The sequence below is a fragment of the Vicia villosa genome, linkage group LG3 (assembly GCF_029867415.1).
Source record: "Vicia villosa cultivar HV-30 ecotype Madison, WI linkage group LG3, Vvil1.0, whole genome shotgun sequence".
Lineage (NCBI taxonomy): Eukaryota > Viridiplantae > Streptophyta > Magnoliopsida > Fabales > Fabaceae > Vicia > Vicia villosa.
Genome location: NC_081182.1, coordinates 124,162,380 through 124,168,362, shown reverse-complemented (window position 1 = coordinate 124,168,362; position 5,983 = coordinate 124,162,380).

The window sequence follows — 5,983 nt, the reverse complement described above, 5'->3', positions numbered from 1 at the left end:
TTCAACTGGAATTCTTCTGGTCAGAATGTCTGGAAAGATTACTGGAACAGAAATTACTTGCTTAATGAGTTCCAACCTTTGTAGATCAAAACCATTAATAACATGCCCTTGAATGACACCAAAAAACTTGGACGTTCCAATAGTCCTAAGGGAATCCAGCAGGTCACTTTCAATCGGAATGTCAGAAATCATTCTGGCAAAGGGAACAACATTCCTTGGTAGGTGAGGAGACTTCTCACGTTCTGCATCTCTTGACTCTTCAATATACGTCTTCAAATTCTGAAAAAGAATATTGGAGATGTTGACTTCAATTCCTCTTCCAATGCAGAAGAGAGTATATTTATGATCCGGACTAATGTATGTTGAGGAAAACGATCTACTTCTATGATGGAGAGATCCGAGAATTATCTCAGCCCAAACTTGGTAGAATGGCCTCAACACGCCAGTTTGATGAGATGAAATACCAGTAGCATTAGATATTTGTCTCTCAACCTGTGCCCAACAAACTCTGCCAGGAAGAGGACCAGTAATTCCTTCTTCATCATTCAGATTATACAGCTTTCTAATCAACTTTTCAGTTATCACAACTTCATGCCCTAACACGAAGGAGATGATTGTAGTTGGAGTAACCGTTGCATGAGCCCAGAAGTCTTTCACTAATGCAGGATAAATTGGTCCAACCAATCTATCGAAGTAGTTTGACCAGCCTTATGCCATTGTAGTAGCTTTGTTGTTGAAACCATGTAACCTCAGATTTTCAAAATCTACCAAAGATTCACATAGAACTTCCATTTCTGAAGAAGGAATGGAACAGGTCTTCAATGGAGCGTAACCATGCTTGCTGAAAACAAGATGAGTAGAAGACATTTATGCTTGGCTTGAGGAACTAAACGAAGGATTCATGGTGAAAAACTGGGATTCGATTACGAACTAGGTTTTATGCAATGGAGAAGAAAGAGAGGGATGAATGAAGAGAGAGAAAGCAAAAAGATGAAATGAATGTGAAGATGGGTATATAAAAGGATGGAGAGAAAAAAATGCAATATGTTTTAAATGAAATGATTACAGAAAAACATGACATCAATTTGCATTTAATGAGATATGACGTTAGGAGAGATAAAGTGAGAAATTGACAAGATTTGCACAGTTACCTAGGGCGGCGTCTCCTCAACTGCACGCATGCTTGTCCAAAAATAGTGAACACGTGTTCGTTTTCTGGAAAACTGGTGACAGCTGTTTTACTTTAAAAGAAATTCTGAATCAACTTAGATAATGAAACGTTAGTAATAACAGAATCAGAACTTCTAATTGATCACTATCAAAACTTATTATAAAAACATAATCCCAATACATTTCAGAACTTAACCATACGTAAGAATTTCTCATCTTCTCATTCTGGGCATAAATCCATACTGATATTCTTCAGAATGAACTTAAACCTATCTTCAGCAAGGGGTTTTATAAAGATATCAGCCCATTGATGGTCTGTATCCACAAAGTTTAAAGAAAGAACACCCTTCTGAACATAGTCCCTAATGAAATGATGTTTAATCTCAATATGTTTAGCTTTGGAATGCAAGATAGGATTTTTTAGATAAACATATGGCAGAAGTATTGTCACAGAAGATAGGAATGTTACTCTCATATATTTGATAATCTTCTAGCTGACTCTTCATCCAGAGCATTTGTGTGCTACAACCAGCAGCAGCAACATATTCTGCCTCTGTTGTTGAGAGGGCAATGGTAGCTTGCTTCTTGCTGTACCAGGAGATTAGGTGACTTCCAAGGAATTGACAACTTCCAGAAGTACTTTTCCTTTCAATTCTATCTCCAGCATAGTCAGCATCACAAAATCCTACTAAGTTGTATTCTTTAGATCTTCTGTAGACTAAACCAACATTAGTAGTACCTTTCAGATACCTCAGAATTCTCTTAACAGCAATTAAGTGAGATTCTCTGGGATCTGATTGGAATCTAGCGCACAAACAAACACTGAATAAAATGTCAGGTCTAGAAGCAGTTAAATATAGAAGAGATCCAATCATACCTCTGTACAACTTCTGATCTACCTTCTTACTTACCTCATCCTTACCTAGGACACACGTTGGATGCATAGGAGTTTTGGCTTCTTTGCTTTCAGAAAGATTAAACTTCTTCAGAATTTCTTTCACATACTTCGTTTGATGAACATATGTTCCATCAGAGGTTTGATTGATTTGAATCCCAAGAAAATACTTGAGTTCACCCATCATACTCATTTCAAATTCAGCTTGCATAGACTTAGCAAACTCCTTTCCAAGTGTAGCATTAGATGTTCCAAAAATAATATCATCAACATAAATTTGAAAAATTAAAATGTCCTTCTTAGATGTTTTACAGAAGAGAGTCGTATCCACTTGTCCTCTAGTGAAACCATTGTTCAGAAGGAAAGAACATAATCTTTCATACCAAGCTCTAGGAGCTTGCTTCAACCCATACAATGATTTCTTTAGTTTGAAAACATGTTCTGGAGACTTGGAGTCTTCAAAACCAGGAGGTTGGTGGACATAGACTTCCTCATCTATATAGCCATTTAAGAAGGCACTCTTAACATCCATCTGATACAGAGTGATGTTATGTTGAGTGGCAAAAGAAATTAATAAGCGAATAGATTCTAACCTGGCCACTGGTGCAAAGGTTTCAGTATAGTCAATACCTTCTTGCTGACTATAACCCTGAGCCACCAGTCTGGCTTTGTTTCTTACCACTTCTCCCTTCTCACTTAGCTTGTTTCTGAAAACCCACTTTGTACCAATGATGTTGAATCCTTTTGGTCTAGGAACAAGATCCCATACATCATTCCTTGTAAACTGATTTAGTTCTTCTTGCATGGCAATTATCCAGTCTGGATCTTCTAGAGCTTGATCAACAGAAGTTGCCTCGATCAAAGAGACAAGACCTAATTGACATTCTGCATTGTTCTTAAGGAATGCTCTTGTTCTGATAGGATCATCTTTCTTTCCAAGAATCATATCTTATGAGTGAGCAGAGGTTAGTCTAAAAGATCTTCTGACTGTTGGCTCTTCAGAAATTCTGAGATTCTCTAAAGATGCAGCAACTTGATCTTCTGATTCTTTGCTTCTGAGATTTTCAGCTTCTGAAACTTTGCTTCTTGGTTCTTCAGCTTCTGATATATCAATATCTATATCTACAAAATTCTCAAACTGCTTTGGCTTTTCAAGACCAAGCTTATCATCAAATCTGATATTGATTGATTCTTCTACAACCAATGTTTCAGTATTGTATACTCTATAGCCTTTAGAGCGTTCAGAATATCCAATAAGGAAACATTTTTGTGCCTTAGAATTAATCTTACCAAGATGATCTTTAGTATTCAGAATGAAACAAACACATCCAAAAGGATGAAAATATGAAATGTTGGGCTTTCTGTTCTTCCACAATTCATAAGGAGTCTTATTTAGAATAGGTCTTATAGAGATTCTATTCTGAATATAACATGCAGTATTTATTGCTTCTGCCCAGAAGTGCTTAGCCATATTGGTTTCATTGATCATGGTTCTGGCCATTTCTTGTAGAGTCCTATTCTTTCGCTCTACAACTCCATTTTGCTGTGGAGTTCTAGGGCAAGATAAATCATGGACAATACCATTTTCTTTGAAGAACTCCTCAAAGAATTTGTTCTCAAATTCACCACCATGATCACTTCTGACCTTTATGATTTTGCACTCCTTCTCAGATTGAATCTGAGTGCAGAATTCAAAGAACACTGAATGAGACTCATCCTTGTGTTTTAAGAACTTTACCCATGTCTAGCGGCTATAATCATCTACGATGACTAATCCATATTTCTTCCCTCTGACAGATGCTGTTTTGACTGGTCCAAACAGATCAATGTGCAGAAGTTCTAACGGCCTAGAGGAAGAGACAACATTCTTAGATTTGAATGCATGTTTGGAGAACTTGCCCTTCTGACATGCTTCACAAAGAGCATCTGATTTGTATTTCATATTTGGGAGTCCTCTGACCAGATTTAGTTTGTTAACCTGAGAAATCTTTCTCAAACTAGCATGTCCTAATCTTCTGTGCCAGACCCATTGCTCTTCAGAAACAGACATAAGGCAAGTCACCTTCTGCTTCTCAAGATCAGAAAGATCAATCTTATAAATGTTGTTCTTTCTCTTGCCTGTAAATAGGATTGAGCCATCCTTCTAACTTACACCCTTGCAAGACTTTTGATTGAAGATTATGTCATAACCATTGTCACTTAATTGACTTATTGACAATAAGTTATGCGCTAATCCTTCTACAAGAAGTACATTAGTTATGGAAGGAGAGTTACCAATACTTATGGTTCCAGAGCCAATTATCTTGCCCTTCTGATCTCCTCCAAACTTGACTTCTCCACCAGACTTAAGCACCAGGTCTTGGAACATAGACCTTCTTCCCGTCATGTGTCGCGAGCACCCAGAGTCCAAGTACCATGACATTTTGTGCTTTGTCTTCTTTGCTGCTAAGGATATCTGCAACAGAAATTATCTTCTCCTTAGGTACCCACAACTTCTTGGGTCCTTTCTTGTTAGTTTTCCTCAAGTTCTGATTGAACTTGGGTTTAGCATAATAAACAACAGGAGGAACAACATGATATTCTTTAGGTTTGGCAGCATGATATTTTCTAGGTTGTGTCACATGCTTCTTTGTGTGTGTAGCATGAAAGCTTTTGTTATGTGAGGTGAGCCTAATATCATGTGAGTGGCCATATTTGAACTGATCATACAATGGCTTATATGTGATTTTCATATCATCTACAGGTTCAAATTTATGTGGGGTATCACCCTCATAGCCAACACCAATCCTTTTGTTTCCAGAAACACCATATATCATAGAAGCAAGATGACTTCTGCCAATACTTCTAGATAGAATCTTTCTGAAGCTCGAGTCACATTCTTTCAGAATATAATTGAGGCTAGGAATGGATTTTTCTGACTCAGAAGGAGATCCAATATCTTTGGATAATTTTAAAACTTTTTCCTTCAGTTCAGAATTTTCCACTTCCAGCTTCTTAGTTTCAGAATCAAATAGCTTCTTCAGCTTTTTGTATTTGATACTAAGATGAGCCTTGAGTTCCAGAAGTTCACTTAAACTGGAAACTAACTCTTCTCTAGATAGTTCAGAAAATACCTCTTCAGAATCTGATTCTGATGTAGATTCTGATCCATCATCCACTGTGGCCATCAGTGCAAGGTTTGCCTGCTCGCCTTCAGAGTCAGATTTTGATTCTGATTCTGAATCATCCCATGTTGCCATAAGACCTTTCTTCTTATGAAAGTTCTTCTTGGGATTCTCCTTCTGAAGTTTTGGACATTCATTCTTGAAGTGTCCAGGCTCATTCCACTCATAACAAATGACCTTCTTCTTGTCAGATCTTCTGCCTCCAGAAGATTCTCCTCTTTCAGGCTTCTTTGAACTTCTGAAGCTCTTGAACTTCCTTTGCTTGCTCTTCCAGAGTTGGTTTACCCTTCTGGAGATCATGGACAGTTCATCTTCTTCTTCTGATTCTGATTCTTCAGAATCTACTTCTTCAGCCTGAAAAGCGTTAGTGCATTTTTTATAATTAGATTTTAATGCAATAGACTTACCTTTCTTCTGAGGTTCATTAGCATCCAGCTCAATTTCATGACTCCTCAAAGCACTGATCAATTCTTCAAGAGAGACTTCATTCAGATTCTTGGCAATTTTGAAAGCAGTCACCATAGGACCCCATCTTCTTGGCAAGCTTCTGATGATCTTCTTGACATGATCAGCTCTTGTGTATCCCTTGTCAAGAACTCTTAATCCAGCAGTTAGCGTTTGAAATCTTGAGAACATCTTCTCAATATTTTCATCATCCTCCATCTTGAAGGCTTCATATTTCTGGATCAAGGCAAGAGCTTTAGTCTCCTTGACTTGGGCATTTCCCTCATGAGTCATTTTCAATGATTCATAT